The following is a 19,234-nucleotide window of genomic DNA, read 5'->3' as shown; positions in this document are numbered from 1 at the left end:
AGAGCAGCGCGTTCCCGATCACAAAACTCCAATAAATCACAATCCGAATGCACGAATTTGAGGTATTATCACTGAGGTGGTGTGCACGATCTGCACAGTTATTTTTACGGACTTCCATGTGAGAAACAAAACAGAGGCGAACGCCACACAATATACGTCACGACCAAATGTTAGCGATTGGTTATGGCAGATCCAATAGTTTTAAACTTCAACAGAGTACCCGTCTTCAAGGAAGTGAACGCTTGTCAATGGAGAGTGGCCAGTCTGGTAAGACCATAGCATAAGAGTCTTTTTCTAATAACATTAAACATTTTACCGATCAAAAACGTTTGTGCGGCGTATACTATGATTTGGGATGGTTTAATCCTAAATACTATACAAGATGGATTGTGTGCGAATTGGGATGCTGCCATTTTGCTAATTACGAATCTTACAGTAAATGTCTAACATCTGCTCATCTGATTCACTGCTGGGCGTCAGATTCACTCAAAGTTCATCTCCACAGGAGGAGCATTGGGTTTTTTCTACAATCAATTAAACCATTTGCTTTAAAACCTATATTAGGACATTTTCACAATGTGACATTTTTAATAAACTTCGTCAAGTTTGTTCCTCCAGTGTTGGAGCAGGATGAGCGTTATTGTACTGTGTTTAAAATAGAACCCCTGGAGTACAAATTTAATTACAGTTTAATTAGGCAAGACATGTCTTAATGTTACTGAGGATGTTTCACCGCTCACAGAAAATGAGAACGAGCTGAATCTGACATTTGAAGTTCGGCATCGCAAATAAATTCAATCAAGCAGATGTAAGGCAAATGCATTAGGGTCTCGCTGGAGACCCTAATGTTCTTACTAAAGGACTATACAAATGCTACAAACCATACTAAGAGGAAAATTGAACATTTAGCCATTCCCACATACAGTCTTTGTGTTTTTCTGGATTCTGGACCAATCAGCTGTGGAGTTCGTCCCACTGTGTTTATGTACACTGTCAGATCGGATCAGACTACATAATCAACTGTTATGCGCAGGTGGATTGTTGTTTTGCTTTATGAGCATGCATGAATTCAGCGCTCTGCTCACTGGCTGCTGTTTACCCTCATTACACAAACACACACGTAGGTTTTATTATATAAGAGACGTCTGAGTGATGCTGTTTGTGATGAATGTGCAATCATTTGCAAACGCCCGCACGGGCAAGTTTCCAAAAGTAGGCACTGTCAATAACCATCCAAAATGTGTTGTGGCCGAATGGTTAGCGCACCTACTAATGTGTCTCCATCCGACTTGTGCTGTACCCTGATCCCATTTCTACACTCTTTCACTCACCTTTAAAGGTAAAGAGAAAAACTTTGACTGTCAGTGTCAATTCACAGTCTCAATACACCACTTTAACTCTTAACAGAACCGTTTTGCAGCTTATGCTTAAGGGCTAAAGAAAAAAATATTGAGTCAAGTCAACTTTGTTTATATAGCGCTTTTAACAATACAGATTGTTTCAAAGCAGCTTTACAGTGTTAATCAGGAAAATAATGCAACATAATTTTATTCAGCTGTATAGCCATTCCGGAGAAAACGGTGATGTCATCAGTTCATTTCAGTTATCATACAGTGACAGTGTGGGATTTAGATCAGTAATTTAGTTCATATGGTTAATTTAGTTTAATAATTAGATTTATTTGGATATTTAGTTAAAACAATTAAGAAAAATTTAGTGAAATTTATTGTCCCCAACTGAGCAAGCCAAGCCAAAGGCGACAGTGGCAAAAAAACTAAAACCCCATCAGGTGACCTAATGGAGAAAAATAAACCTTGGGAGAAACTCTTCTGGCCAATTAACAAACAGCGTATGATTATTTTTCTGGCAACTTTACAGGTCAGAGGTCATAATAGATCGGAATATTCGAAAGATCAGAGGCAACACGCCGGAGACGGGTTTATTGAGGATGATGTGCTGATTAAATAATTATTAAATTGTAATATTCGAACAATCGGAGGCAACACGCCGGAGACGGGTTTATTGAGGATGATGTGTTAATTAATTATTAAATTGTAATATTCGAACAATCGGAGGCAACACGCCGGAGACGGGTTTATTGAGGATGATGTGTTAAATAATTATTAAATTGTAATATCGAACAATCGGAGGCAACACGCCGGAGACGGGTTTATTGAGGATGATGTGTTGATTAAATAATTATTAAATTGTAATATTCGAACAATCGGAGTCATCACGCCAGAGACGGGTTTATTGAGGATGATGTGTTAATTAATTATTAAATTGTAATATTCGAACAATCGGAGTCATTACGCCAGAGACGGGTCAAAAAGCTACAACAACATTCCTCCCTTGAGTCTCTTACACACGTACTAAAAATACAATAATTATTAATACATTTTTCACATATACAAATGTAATTTCTTATTCATTTGTAATTTTATATTTGCATTTACAATTTAAATCTTCAAATGTGTATTTTTTTTACATTATTTTATATTTATTTTAAATGCTACAAATGCTTAAATATATTAATCTATTATACATTTTTCACACCTATAAAATTGATAATTGATTATTTTTGAAGTAATTTTACACATAATTAAATGTGTAATAATAGCTGAAAATCATTGTTATTTTAAATTATACAGCAAATCCCAAGGCCTCTCTTTTCCTGCCAAAACAGCCCTGACCCATCGAGGCATGGACTCCACTAGACCCCTGAAGTTGTGCTGTGGTATCTGGCAACAAGATGTTAGTAGCAGATCCTTTAAGTCCTGTAAGTTGCGAGGTGGGGCATCCATGGATCGGACTTGTTTGCTCAGCACATCCCACAGATGCTCAATTGGATTGAGATCTGGGGAATTGGGAGGACATGTCAACACCTCAAACTCATTGTTGTGCTCCTCAAACCATTCCTGAACCATTTTTGCTATGTGTCAGGACACATTATCTGCTGAAAGAGACATAGCCACCAGGGAATACCGTTTCCATGAAAGGGTGTACATGGTCTGCAACAATGCTCAGGTAGGTGGTACGTGTCAAAGTAACATCCACATGGATGGCAGGACCCAAGGTATCCCAGCAGAACATTGCACAAAGCATCACTGCCTCCGCCGGCTTGCCTTCTTCCCATAGTGCATCCTGGTGCCATGTGTTCCCCAGGTAAGTGACGCACACGCACCCGGACATCCATGTAATATTAAAGGAAACATGATTCATCAGACCAGGCCACATTCTTCCATTGCTCTGTGGTCCAGCTGATGCTCACATGCCACTGTTGGGGCTTTCAACAGGGGTCACCATGGGCACCCTGACTGGTCTGCGGCTATGCAGCCCCATACACAACAAACTGTGATGCTCTGTGTATTTCTTCGCTCCCCACATGCATCAATGAGCCTTGGCCGCCCATGACCCTGTCGCCGGTTCACCACTTTTGATAGACACTGACCACTGCAGACCGGGAACACCCCACAAGAGCTGCAGTTTTGGAGATGCTCTGACCCAGTCGTCTAGCCATCACAATCTGGCCCTTGTCAAACTCGCTCAAATCCTTACGCTTGGCCATTTTTCCTCCTTTTAACACATCAACTTTGAGGACAAAATGTTCACTTGCAGCCTAATATATCCCACCCACTAACAGGAGCCGTGATGAAGAGATAATCAGTGTTATTCACTTCACCTGTCAGTGGTCATAATGCTATGCCTGATCGGTATATATATTAAATACTTATCGTATATGTAGTATAAGTGTTTAATTCCTTCATATAAAACTAATTTGCTAGAAAAGAATACATGGTAAATCAATATTAATTAGGCCACAAATGATTACTGATTAACTCATTGTTTCTGATGCTATCAAGACTTACAATTCTAAGCCTTATCTAGACAATTAGATCATTTTACCAAGTGTCACAGAAAAACAAATGTTTACATGTTAACTGGCCCAAAACTCTCGTATCCTTATTAATGTGATGACTAATTAATCAAAACGCATATCATTATTTGGTCAAAACAGTCTCCAGCATGCTAATCGTTAGGCAAAAGTTACCAGGGCACACTGTGTACTTGACTAGTGTGTGAATTCGTGGGTATAATTGGGAGAAAGGGTGGTATAAATTCAAATTAAGCACTTGCATATTTTACTACATGGAAGCATTCACTGTGACATTTAATCATGCTAATTACAAACATGTCAAAATATATTCACAAGCATTGTCATATTTGAGATATTCGCAAAAGTATTGTCAACATTGAAATATAATCAAATGTGTAAAGCATAATTCGACTTACATTTGTACATGTGCTGTCATGCAACATTCCTCTTGCCTGCCATTGGTCGAAATAAACAGATAGCTCCGCCTCTTCAACTCCTCACCATTGGTTGAGTCTACATTGCTGTTGAGTAGCACCTTGGAAAAAATTTTTCAAGGGAAATACATCAAGAATTGTCCCATATTTGCCTATGTGACAAGAGAAAGTATTTTAAAATAACACACTTGCAATACACTAAATGTCGTTTCATTGGTCACATTTCAGAGGTGAATCTACAAAACAAAACTAGTCCTGCTTTCAGTCTTGGCATTGACAACTGGTGCCAACTGGTGGCGAAGAGAATCTCATCATCCCAAGAAACACGTGAATTGTCTGGCACACGCCGATGACTTTTAAAAGACCATAATTATGACGACCGGGTGCCAAAATCTTTCCCTGATGACTGGAAGACATCACCAGTATCACAGACAAACACTCATTTGATAGCGCTAGACAGCACATTTGTAACACCTCCCTAATAGATTTTTTAAAAAGTGTTTTATATATAAATGTACCGTCAGCATTCAGCAGATACGCATTTGTACCATTTTAACAAATATTTGAATATCTAAGATTGGCCAGCAAATCCCTTTAATGGCCCACTGTTTGCAGCTATAACAGCTTCAACTCTTCTGGGAAGGCTTTCCACAAGGTTTAGGAGTGTGTTTATTGGAATTTTTGACCATTCTTCTAAAAGCGCATTTGTGAGGTCAGGCACTGATGTCGGACGAGAAGGTCTGGCTCTCAGTCTCTGCTCTAATTCATCCCAAAGGTGTTCAATCGGGTTGAGGTCAGGACTCTGTGCAGGCCAGTCAAGTTCCTCCACACCAAACGCGCTCATCCATGTCTTTATGGACCGACGCTTTGTCCACTGGTGTGCAGTCATGTTGGATCAGGAAAGGGCCGTCCCCAAACTGTTCCCACAAAGTTGGGAGCATGAAATTGTCCAAAATGTCTTGGTATGCTGAAGCATTAAGAGTTCCTTCCACTGGAACTAAGTGGCCAAGCCCAACCCCTGAAAAACAACCCACACCATAATCCCCCTTGCACCAAACTTTACATGTGGCACAATGCAGTCAGGCAAGTACCATTTTCCTGGCAACCGCCAAACCCAGACTCGTTCATCGGATTGCCAGACAGAGAAGCGTGATTGGTCCCTCCAGAGAACACGTCTCCACTGCTCTAGAGTCCAGTAGCGGCGTGCTTTACCCCACTGCATCCGATGCTTTGCATTGCACTTGGTGATGTAAGGCTTGGATGAGCTGCTCGGCCATGGAAACCCATTCCATGAAGCTCTACACACTGTTCTTGAGCTAATCTGAAGGCCACATGAAGTTTGACGGTCTGTAGCTATTGACTCTGCAAAAGGTTGGCGACTTCTGCGCACTGTGCGCCTCAGCATGTGCTGACCCCGCTGTGTGAATTTCACGAATGGACTTATTGCACAGGTGGCAAACTATCACGGTACCACGCTTGAGTTCAGTGAGCTCCTGAGAGCGACCCATTCTTTCACAAATGTTTGTAGAAGCGTCTGCATGCCTAGTGCTTGATTTAATCTGTGTCCATGGAAGTGATTGGAAAATTTGAATTCAATGATTTGTGTGTGTGTGTGGGGGGGGGCGCCAAACTGAACTGACCCCATCTGCCATTGGTCAGCCAAATAGATAGTCCTGCCCCAAATTCGCACCAATGTGAGAGCCAATATAGCTCTGTCATGTTTTCACGTTTTATGTTGTTTCGCAGTCACAGTGTTTAACTTTTCAAGGCGATCAACCACCGGACGACTTCCCTGCATATTAAGCAGAGGCAGGAAAGTGTTTTACCATTGGAAAAATTACACACTTCACCTTCGCTAAATAAATATATATAATTTATGAGCTTTTAAAAACGACACACATTTGGAGTGGAAGGCGAGATAACCGTCGCAGATGTGAGGTGAAAATCTCTGGAGCTGTCTTTCACTCACCCACAGAGGCAAAAACAATCAAAATATGCAAATCCACAGTCAAAGACACAAACAAAAGAATAAATTATCCAGAGGAATATCACACAGCTGAAATTCATCTATATGAGGTTTATTTACTGTGGAACTCTAATATCATACAGCTCTTCCAGCAAAGCGGATGAGAAATGAACCCTGCCAGGAAAACTCTGACGCCGCTGCTGTTTTATGAGGCAAAATGGCTCCGCTATAGATTTGGAAATCCCCTACTGTGTAGACAAGAGTGTATCTGAGTAAGTGCGGCTTTACTTAGCTACACTTCGGGGACAAAATTGTCCCCAGAAGTTTGCTGAATCTGAAAAAGAAAAAAAAAGATTAGGGGCATTCTAGGATGTCATGTTTTTATGAAACGTTTCATAAATAAAATACATTGAGTTGCTAAACGATGTAAAATTTTAATCAAATTCACTACATGAAGGGTTCAACAGTAAGGATTTTTTATTTTATGTTCTGTCAGGCCAGGAGATCATATTTTGACTTGATCTGCCAAATTATTCACTGTTTTCAACACACACACACACACGCACGCACGCACGCACGCACGCACGCACGCACACACACACACACACACACACACACACACACACACACACACAAACACACACACAAAATATAACATTAGTATAAGAATTTAACATTATTATACATTAAAATGTTCTGTTATGTATATATTTTTTACACTATGTAATTTTAAATAGTTAAAAATATTAAAGAGCACCTATCATGGCATTTAAAATGTTCCAAATATTGTTTTAGAAGTCCCCAACAACAGTTTTGCATGCATGCAATGACAAAAAAGACTTTAGTTTTCTTATAATATGCATTTATTTTTACCTGTTTTGACAGCGATTCTCAAATGATTCCTTTAGTGATTCACTTTTCAAAACCCCGCCTTTACGTGACGCTAATCTGCGGTGATTGGTCCGATGACCCAGTCAGTTGTGATTGGTTTAGTCTGTGCAGATATTTTCGGAAACGGAACGCCCATCAAAGTCTTATAATGACAGTAATTTGTTAATATGTGTCAGGAGTTATGAATATGAAAACCGCGTCGGTACTGTTTGATTGTAATATGAGCCTCAGCTGATCTCATTCATAATCTAGCCTAATCATGAGCGATTGAGTCTCTTATGTGTTGTTTTCAATTCATACTGGCAGCCGGAGGGCGCTCTGTGCACATGTAGTCCATGTATGGTACAGACAGACGAAGAAGAACCATGTGCCATAATAGAAGTCCATAATAAAAGCTTCCTGAGATCGCGAAACATACATTTGACGACTAATAAACACACAATCGCGACGATGTATGGTTTGTCTTCAAGACACTTAGTCTTAAAATGCTCATCCTTGGGCAGATGAAAAAAGTTTGCTTTTGAGTCGCAACTTCAGAACACAGCGTCTCGTGGCCATGATGTTTTCTAGTTTTCACTGGCGTCTTGGAGCGCAATAAGTGGGCGTATCGTATTCAAATAACTTGACAAGTTGACGTCATCTAGTCAGAGAAAAAGCTTCGGTCTTCTAACGATTCTTAAAAATGACTCCGAGTCGACTCTTACTTTTGAAAGAAAATAACTATATATACGGTGCACTGTCATATTTCAAGCTATCACAGGATGTTTTTGTTCACTTAGATCTATGTTACACACTACATGAAAGGTACATTTCAAAATTCCATGATAGGTGCTCTTTAATCTATTGTACATTTTTCACACCAATGTATTTTGAACAACAAAAAACTTTTATATTTAAATATATTTTTATATTATATAATATATATTTTAAAAGCTAAAATATGAATCTATTATACATTTACTGACATCTACTAAATGTCATTTTTTCAAATATAAATCTTGTTGAATTGTTATCAATTTTTATTTTTACATTTAAATGTAACGTATATATATGTATATATATTTATATACACTCTAAAAAATGCTGGGTTAAAAATAACCCAAGTTGGGTTGAAAATGGACTAACCCAGCAATTTGGTTGTTTTAACCCATAAATTGGGTTGTTTTAACCCAGTGTTTGGTTGGGTTAAATGTTAGCTTAAAACAACCCAATTGCTGGGTTAAAACAACCTAAGCGCTGGGTTAAAACAACCCAATTGCATTTTTAGAGTGTATGTATATATTTTTTTAAATTTTTTTAATTAAATTTTTTTTTTTATGTGCAATAATAGCTGAAAATGTTAAAGTTATTATAAATTATACATGGTATAACTTTATGTGTGAAAGATTTCTCCCACTCTAAAAAATGCTGGGTTAAAAATAACCCAAGTTGGGTTGAAAATGGACTAACCCAACGATTGGGTTGTTTTAACCCAGTGGTTGGGTTAAATGTTTGCTTAAAACAACCCAATTGCTGGGTTAAAACAACCCAATCGCTGGGTTAAAACAACCCAATTTCTGGGTTAGTCCATTTTCAACCCTACTTGGGTTATTTTTAACCCAGCATTTTTTAGAGTGCAGCTGGCCCAAAACTCGTTTCTCCTTATTGATGTGACGATTATTCAAAATGCATATCAAAATTAGCTCAAAATAGCTCTCAAATGAAGATAATTCAAATATATTTCTCAACATTACAGAGGCAGACATGTAAAAAACTGAATAGACAAACAAGCATTTGTGTGGATTCACACATAAAAACCTTATAGTTGCGACAACAACCCTATATCAGCTCAAAAACAAGCCCAGGGATGTAGTTTGAACAATCGCTTCAGTCGCTGCATTGGGATGCAGTCCAGTAACAGGCATTAAATTGCAGGTTTTCTTACAGCAGTTCAAAAACTCCTCCCTACAGTGAGTTTACCTTCCCTCCATCTGCTCGCTCGGCCTCTCTCTCTCTCTCTCTCTCTCTCTCTCTCTCGTCCGCTGATGGAAGGCAGCGCACTATCAGGAAACATGTGCAGCTGTAGCCTGCAGAGATGGAGAGCAGGTTTAACAATCACTGCTCTGCTACTGACCCCACAACACAGTGACCCCGCGACCCCCAGCTGGGGCCACGGCTGAAAGTGAGCTTGTGCAGATGTGAGAGTGTGTTCTGTGTGCTCTACAGAGCAGTGGCGTGCAGGGGTGTTCTGAAATGAAAGGAGGCTTTTTTTATTGCAAATTCATGTCTGAGTTAAGACGGCATGAAACAGAAGTTGTGATAGTCTTTTCTTCCCTATTGTGATGTATACATTATAGCTTCTTTAACAAGAAAAAAATGTAGAGACTGTTTGAGACTCTGGTTTTGTCCATTGGGAATCGATTGGATGGTTGTGGTTTGCAGTGCGAGTTGGAGCAGTCACATTGGTGCCATGACCCGGATGAGAGTGAAGTTTAGAGGGGTGAGTGTATCGGAGGCCAGCTAGTAAAGAGCTCTGACTGACACCAGAGCCTGCAGACTTTAGTGTCCTTGTTAACGTGCCCACCTCCCATGCTGGTGACACTAGTTTAAACCAGAGCGGTTCATGTAGGACCAGTCACATTGGTTCTGTGACCTGGATGGGAGTGAGGTTTAGGGAGGCCAGCTAGTAAAGAGCTATGCAGGTAAACCTCACTCCCGCAGTCTTTAATGTCCTTGTTAGTGCACTGCTGGTTCAAATCCCGCTCAGAGCGTTGCTCACCTGGCCTCAAGAGGCGCACAAATGACAGACACTATAGACTGCGGCCTTTAGAGTCCTTGTTGCCGGTGACACTGGTTTGAATCCCACTTGGAGTGGTGTGAGTTAGATGCCATGACCCGGATGGGAGAGAGGTTTAGGGATGTGAGTGTAACGGAGGCCAGCTAGTAAAGAGCTGTGCAGGTAAACCTCACTACGATGTAGGGCTGCAACTAACGATTATTTTAATAATCAATTAATCTAATGATTATTAGAACTAATCGTTGATTATTGTCATTGACATCAACGACTAATCAGTAAGTTTTAAATGAATATTCTGCTTTTCCAATTAGTTAAAACATTGAGTTATACATATTCTAACTATAAAAAAGAAAATCACTTCAGCTTTTGAAATGGTTGTTTTAATTAACTTTGAGCCTTTGAGAACTTTAAGTTCTCAGAACTCAAATCACACACAAATGCTCTCTAAGCATTGTTTAAATATTCTGTTCTCTTTCGATTGAAAAAATAAATAATAATAAACTAAAATGAGCTGCATTACAGACAAAAAAAATAGATGTTTGAATGTAAACATCTCTTGGCAGCAGTATTAAGAGCTTCATTTGTAAAACAATAAAAGGATTTTCTTTTCTTTTCAGAAAAAGAGGACATTTACTTCAGGACACAAAGAATGGTAAAAATATTAATCTGCAAATGACAAAATGAAATAATATTTATCTCTTACATGACAATTGAGCTGACATATTCTCATTCACCTTTTAATTGACAGTATGAAAAAGTAACTGACATGATATTCTTCCTAACATCGCCTTTTGTAAGTCTTCATGCATATGGAACAAAATACAGGCAAGTGATGAGACCATAATACCTAATAGTGTTATAATAATAAAAACAGTCCTGACTCCAAGCTCGATCAAACTTTATTCTATGCTAAATAAATCATCACATTACTGTAATTATATTATTATTGTTAATATCTTTACAATTAATAGTAGTATTGCATTCTCTAATAAAGAGATGTACCGCTAGTTAGTTAGTTGTTTCCTCTTTAAGTGCTCCAACATGCACGTTGTGCTCCCGTGAAAAGTTTTGCCTTGCACGTCTCAATCAGCTTCTGGTTCAGAAGTCAGGGCACTGATCAGGACAAGAGTCAGTGGGCTGATCCCTGATCAGTGCCCTGACTACTGAACTAGGGAGCTGATTGAGACGCAGCCTTAGTTTGAAGTTTTGTGAAACTTTCCCACATCTTGCTAGTTCAGATTTGTTTGCACTCCGTCATTCGCGCTGTTTTCTTCTACTGCAACATTTGTAAGGGCTGCATTACACTCTAGCGCTACAGCGCCGTAGCGGTCAAATCGCGATATTGCAGGCCCTTACATTAGGTCAAACGACTACTCGACAACAAAGATATTTGTCGACAATTTTTTATTGTCAACATTGTCGACAATGTCGACTAATCGTTTCAGCCCTACTCCGATGGCCTCAAATGGTGCACTAGCAACTGATGCAAGAGGCTGTAGGTGTTTCTCAATGTCAAGGATGCTTCCTCTGTAGGACTGGTCCTTCCAAGTCACTTCCTTCAGAGGCTAGGCGAGGCTCCTCTTTAGCATTCGGAGAACAGGTAAATGGAACAGGCTAGCAAGTGCACGTCATTGCGTCATTACATCAGTGAAAAGGTCCGTTAGCCATCAATAATGTAATTTGTATAATATCAATACGGGAGTCATTTGTACTGGCATTTAAACGTTAAACTTTACTAATATTTACTATGGTTATAACAAATGTTTGGTGACGTAAATATTGCCCCGTTGACGCTCCGACTCCGCCAACGTCCGATATTTTGTCTTTTTTTAACAAGATAGCAAAGCTGCGCGCATAGGATTGTGGGTGATTTGAAAGCGCGAAGAGCGCGAAGGCTACTCGTAAGCATCCTTTCCTGTATATGGCATATTTTTCGAATGAAGGACTCAGACCTTGGTTGAAATTCCGAGGATCCTCGACATTGGAACAGCCCTTTGACGGCTGTCGATGACGTAGCATCCTCGGAATTCTGGCTTCCGAGGATCCTTCCTTGACATTGAGAAACGCCTTGTGTTCTTTAGCATCCTTGATAGCACCTGCCTCCCATGCCAGTGACACTGGTTGGAATCCCGCTCTGAGCGGGGGGAATAGAACCAGGCACATTGGTGCCGTGACCCGAATGGGAGTGAGGTTTGAACTGAGTGTAACAGAGGCCAGCTAGTAAAGAGCTGTGCAGGTAAAACTCACGCCCCTGGACTCAAGTGGTGTACTAGTGACAGATGTTAGAGACTGCAGTCTTTAGAGCACTTGTTAGGATAGTTTGAATCCCGCTCAGAGCGGTGCGAGTAGGACAAGTCATAATGGTGTCATATTGGTAACGGAGGCCAGCTAGTATCATGTCCACAAACAGAGGTTGGATAGTACTGTGTGGACCATTGAGTTTATAGACTAATAGAAGTGCTAATAAATAATATATTACTGCTGTTTCACTACAGTTGATGTGCTGAGCAGCCATATTGGATTCTGAAGTCTGGGTTGTTGCGGTTCTTCCAAGTTTCAACTCCCACTTGAGATGGTGTTTCAGTTCAAAATTCCTACTGGGAACAAGGGATTTCCCACTTTGAAGGACAACTCCACCATTTAATTCACAGACTTGGGTTTTAAAGACAATGCGAAATCAAAATGGACCCAGAAATGTCTCTGGTCTAAGAAATAACCAAGGTCAAATGGATGGGAAAAGCAGTGTTTTCACCATCCAATTAAAATCCCAATGGATTTGAATATCAAGTCCCACCCCTTTTTTCCTGCTAGATATATGATTTCACCCTGAAATACGTTGAATCTGATATGCTGCTCCATGTCGACCTGGCAACACCTATCTCTGATGTTCTGTTTGAAGTGCTTCGCTTGTGATCATTATGGAAAACTGTCAGTTCTGATGCACAATCAAATTTCAAGATGACATTGACAAGCTCAAATTAAAGATCGCAGTAGGACTTAATGCGAGTAATGAATCATTCCTGCCTTCTTACATCTGCTCATTAGCAGATAAAAATCACAAGAATTCCACTTACCAGAAACGCACATTCAAACCAGCCTTTTCAAATAAGCATGTATAATATAATGGAACATAATTTTTACACTACGCAATCAGAACTGCAACTAGTTTGACAGCAGTTTGGTGTATAAAGTGTTTCTTTTCTGGAGTTTTTTAAGGTCAGTCAGTGTATGAAAAATCAAACCTGATGCTAATCTGCTTCCCCTGATTATGAAATTCCCTCATTACCCAGAGAAATCTTAAAACTGACATCTACAGACTTCATTGGCAGGTTCCTTACTGTACTTATTTAAACACCTTTACAGGAGAAAAGATGTTAGCATCAGCAAGATGTCGAGTTCACATTTGCAATGGAGATTTGCCCCCGTTCCCACCTGGCACTTCTTCAAAGAGGAGATCACCACATTCCGGCTAAAACTGCTGAACTGCTTTTCCAAGTGCTCTGGGAATGTTGTCAAAGGCTGTAGAATAATCTGTCTCAAGTAAACATAAGGATCAAATAATAACCACGGAATATTCTGTCAACAGCATTTGTGGCAAAATGTGAATTAACACATTAAATAAAAATAAAATAATTTGTAAAAAAAAAATTAATAAATAATAATAAAATTGGCAAATAAAATAATAATAATAATAACAAAAAGTAAAGTAAAAATCAAAAATTCAAAAAAGCAAATTCAAAATAAATTTAAACAAATTATAAAAGTACTCACGCGTTTTAGACGATGGATGGAAAATAAAATAAATAAATAAATAAATAAATAAAATGCAAGTCACTTCTGTACTTCAGTATTTATTTATTTATTTATTTATAATATTTTTATAATTTGTAACTAATACTGCTACAAAAAGGACAACTGGAAAACGTATTTTAATTATTTAGAACCAGTTAATCATAATGACATGATACATTATCATGTATTTTATATTATTTATTATAATGGCATATGGTATATATTAATGTACAGTATACAGTGTGGAGAACAAGTATTTGATGCACTGCAGATTTTGCAGGTTTGCCCACTTACAAAGCATGTAAAAGTAATTTTTATCATATACTCTTCAACTGTGAGAGACAGAATATAAAACAAAAATCCAGAAAATCACATTGTATGATTTTTAAGTAATTAATTTGCATTTTATTGCATGACATAAGTATTTGATACATCAGAAAAGCAGAACTTAATAGAAACCTTTGTTTGCAATTACAGAGATCATACGTTTCCTGTAGTTCTTGACCAGGTTTGCACACACTGCAGCAGGGATTTTGGCCCACTCCTCCATACAGACCTTCTCCAGATCCTTCAGGTTTCGGGGCTGTCACTATACGGACTTTCAGCTCCTCCAAAGATTTTCTATTGGGTTCAGGTCTGGAGACTGGCTAGGGACCTTGAGATGATGTTTCCACCTCCATGCTTCACGGTTGGGATGGTGTTCTTGGGGTTGTACTCATCCTTCTTCTTCCTCCAAACACGGCGAGTGTAGTTTAGACCAAAAAGCTCTATTTTTGTCTCATCAGACCACATGACCTTCTCCCATTCCTCCTCTGGATCGAGATGGTCATTGGCAAACTTCAGACGGGCCTGGACATGCGCTGGCTTGAGCAGGGGGACCTTGCGTGCGCTGCAGGATTTTAATCCATGACGGCGTGTGTGTTTTCTTTGAGACTGTGGTCCCAGCTCTCTTCAGGTCAGTGACCAGGTCCTGCCGAGTAGTTCTGGGCTGATCCCTCACCTTCCTCATGAGATCTTGCATGGTGCCCCAGACCGAGGGAGATTGACCATCATCTTGAACTTATTCCATTTTCTAATAATTGCGCCAACAGTTGTTGTCTTCTCACCAAGCTGCTTGCCTATTGTCCTGTAGCCCATCCCAGCCTTGTGCAGGTCTACAATTTTATCCCTGATTTCCTTACACAGCTCCCTGGTCTTGGCCATTGTGGAGAGGTTGGAGTCTGTTTGATTGAGTGTGTGGACAGGTGTCTTTTATACAGGTAACGCGTTCAAACAGGTGCAGTTAATATAGGTAATGAGTGGAGAACAGGAGGGCTTCTTAAAGAAAAACTAAGAGCTGGAATTCTTACTGGTTGATAGGTGATCAAATACTTATGTCATGCAATAAAATGCTAATTAATTATTTAAAAATCATACAATGTGATTTTCTGGATTTTTGTTTTAGATTCTGTCTCTCACAGTTGAAGTGTACCTACACTCTAAAAAATGCTTACAGCAATTGGGTTGTTTTAACCCAGCGAATGGGTCGTTTTAACCCAGCAATTGGGTTGTTTTAACCCAGTGAATGGGTCGTTTTAACCCAGCGGTTGGGTTAAATGTTTGCTTAAAACAACCCAATTGCTGGGTTAGTCCATTTTCAACCCAACTTAGGTTGTTTTTAACCCAGCATTTTTTAGAGTGTATAATAAAAATTTAGACCTCTAAATGCTTTGTAAGTAGGAAAACCTGCAAAATCGGCAGTGTATCAAACTTGTTCTCCCCACTGTATATGAAAGAGACATTTTATATATATACACACATATATCCAAACTTTTATGTTAAATGCGATTAATCACAATTAATCAAATGGATAGCACTAAAAATTTATTATTATTGTTGTTTACCAACCCTTGTATTTCCATTATAAATGCCTTCTTGTGTTCATAATTTTTGCTTGTGCCTCAAAAAACTGAGGGATGAGTCAAAATAATTTTTCTGCTGAAATCGACATTATGCCTCAAATGCTGTTAATGGAGGTGAACTTGAGATGAACCCAGAACATTTTCTAAATGGTTATTCTAGAACACCACAATCAATTTATTCAATAAGTCCATTCACCACAATCAGTCAATTTCCTGTTCCCTTCCTCGTCTGTTTCCTGTTCCTGTCTTCCACTCCTGAGTATTTCCAGCATGAAGGTGTCATGCTTAAATCAGGTTTTTTTTCCCCAGTTAAGATGTGATGTTCAGTGATTGAGAACAGATTTCACTTTGCTGATACTGGTTTTTTTTTCCTCCCCTGAATGGCGGCCTCTAATGAGCTCTGAACAGACTGAGCGAAATAAAAATCATGCAGCGATCACAAACATCAATCATCTCCATCTATATTTTGCCCGAATATCATAAACAGTGATGTGCAGATAAGACTCAAGACCAAACAGATGAGATGAGAACGGAAAAAAACGGCAGTTATTAGAGAATAATGAGAAAGTTTTGGTGGGAAAGTTGAACTTTTGACATGTCTAACAGCTTGACTCACATTCATATGATGATGTTCGTTCATCTCGTATTTTTCCACAGAAAGATAAATTAGCAGAGGAAATATCAGTAAACCTCTGTTTTCCGCTACGACATGACATTAATGAGGGCATTTATGAAACACTTACCGAAATTTAGCACTTTAAATAAGTTCAGTAATGAGGTCGTTTCGGGTTTGTGCAGGCTAATGCAGGTGACCAGCGTTGCCTAGCGACTGCTGACAGAAACGACGACTTGGTGAGCAGGTTTAAATGAACATTTTACTGTAAAACACCATAATTTATGGGAAAACGAGACACTTTATCTGTCAGTAAATTCTGTGTCATCAGTGATATCACCTGATAAGCACTGTTGCCAACTATTTTCAGTGGAAAGTAGCTAAAGCCTGCTGAAAAGAAGTCATTAAATGTCGCTTGATGACGTCATGGCGGCTGGTGATAATTCTTTTTTTTCAGGCGGGGGGGGGGGGGGGGGGGGTCAAATAAATACAAAGCAGTATCAAGATGCATGTTGACTAAATTCAAGCATTAAAGAGAAAACAGTGTCTTCACTTTTATCTTTTTACACATTCGTTTCCCACATATAATTGAATGAGGAAAGGAAAAACAAAAGAAAACAGCAACAACAGACTAGCATGTTGACTACTTGAACATACATTTTGCTCTCCTTTCAATCTGGCCAGCAAATTTCTCAATGACTCTCTGATCAAAGTCAGTCATCTCAGTAGTGTCATGACGTTTGCATTGTTCAGTTAGATATTTGAGGTCTCTTACCCCCGTTGTTGTCCATAAAACTTCAGTACCGACACTTTGAAATAAAAGACAGGGAAAGCAATAAAGGGCATTGGTAACAACACATCCAGCCAGCCACCTAACTTACGTTTCTCATTACAGCTTCATCCTCTGTCACTGGCTGGTGCTGGATTTGTAAATCGTGTTGGTCCGGTTCGGGATCCTTAATCCTTTTTTTTTCTTCCAACGAACACCTTGTGAAAGAATTTGGTTTAACTGCTGCCATCTCTACTAAAGTGATCATCATAACAAGGTTTTAGCAGAGTCGGAGTGACTGTGTCGCCCGCGCACTTTTGCTTTAGTGGACAAGAGCGTAAAGTTGAATGACAGGTGACGAGAACCAATCAGATTGGATAAAATAACACGCATTCAATTCAAATTCGCCAGGGACGCAGCGATCTGCGTCCGGAGGTGGATCTTTAAGAAACCAATTAGAGACCAGCTTCAGGTCACATGCTCCCCGTATATTTTTGAACTCAGATAGACATCCATTTGTCCGGCGTCCCTCGCCCATGAAACCGCATGAAACATATTGAAGAACATATAAAATAGTTAAAGGGTTAGTTCACCCAAAAATGAAAATTCTGTCATTAATTACTTACCCTCATGTCGTTCAAAACCCGTAAGACCTCCGTTCATCTTCGGAACACAAATGAAGATATTTTAGTTGAAATCTGATGGCTCTGAAAGTCCTCCATTGGCACAATGCACGGTTCACTCTCAAGACCCTTAAAAGGTACTAAAGACGTCGTTACAAAGTCCATCTCACTACAGTGGTTCTAAAATAACTTTATGAATTGGCGAGAATAGTTTTTGTGCGCAAAAAAACCCTAAATAACGACTTACATAGTGATGACGATTTCAAAACAAGGCATCATGAAGCTTCGAAGCGTTATGAATCAGCGAGTCGAATCAACGGTTTGAATCGCCAAATTTCAGCAGTTTGGCGGTTTGACACGTGTTCCGAATCATGATTCGGCTCACTGATTCATAACGCTTCGAAGCTTCATGATGCCTTGTTTTGAAATCGTCATCACTATGTAAGTCGTTATTTAGGGTTTTTTTGCGCACAAAAACTATTGTCGCCGATTCATAAAGTTATTTTAGAACCACTGTAGTGAGATGGACTTTGTAACGACGTCTTTAGTACCTTTTAAGGGTCTTGAGAGTGTAAAGTGCCATTGTGCCAATGGAGGCCTTTCAGAGCCATCAGATTTCAACTAAAATATCTTAAATTCTGTTCCGAAGATGAACGGAGGTCTTACGGGTGTCGAACGACATGAGGGTAAGTAATTAATGACAGAATTTTCATTTTTGGGTGAACTAACCCTTTAACCGGTCAAAGCCAGTTTTTATTAAATGCTGAGGCTCTTACTAACAGCCGGCACGTCCTATGAGTAAACAATTTTTTTTTTATTTCATTTTTTTTATCATTTTTGTATACATTTCTGGAATTTTGATGGGGGCGGCGCCCCAGCGCCCTCTATTGACCAGCCGCCACTGGCGCCAATTGTCACCATATAGCCGAATGTCCAATAAAGCTATTCTCATCACATTTACATATTTTCTGTCAGGCAACGGAACGAGTATGATATAGCAACTGACTGAATGTTAACCAGCAGTCCAAAAAGCTGCTAGATTTGTAGTCACTTTTTTGGAAAAAAAGGGGGTCTCTACAGGGTGGGGTGGGCAATAAATTAGGGAATAACACTGATCATCTCTTCATCATTGCACCTGTTTTCGGTATTCCCTGGTGGCTGTGGCTCTTTCAGCAGATAATGTGCCCTGCCGCAAAGCAAATCTATTTGGAATCTATTATTATAATCCATTATGACATAATGTTATGCCTAATTGGTATATATATATCAATTTAAATGCTTCTTATTAGTTAATAGTAATATAATATACTATACACACAAAATATAATATACACACAATGCCTGGTGAAATGATACCTGGTAAAGAAGGCCCATGACATCCCTAGCGAGGTAAATTTTTTAGCCAGTGAATCGGCGAGGTGGGTCTTTACCGCCTTGAAAGAGAACTCAAGTGAAGTTAAGTTTGGTGAAAGTGACTGTCGCGTCTTGATCATTCCCGAATCGATCGCACGACACCTCCTGTTGTGCAAACAGCCACTTAAGAGTCAATTCCGATCTTTCCCCGGCTGCCACGTGAATGTCATGCGAATAGT

Source organism: Gobio gobio (genome assembly GCF_949357685.1).
Source record: "Gobio gobio genome assembly, chromosome: 25".
Taxonomy (NCBI): Eukaryota; Metazoa; Chordata; class Actinopteri; order Cypriniformes; family Gobionidae; genus Gobio; species Gobio gobio.
This window is presented reverse-complemented; position numbering follows the sequence as displayed.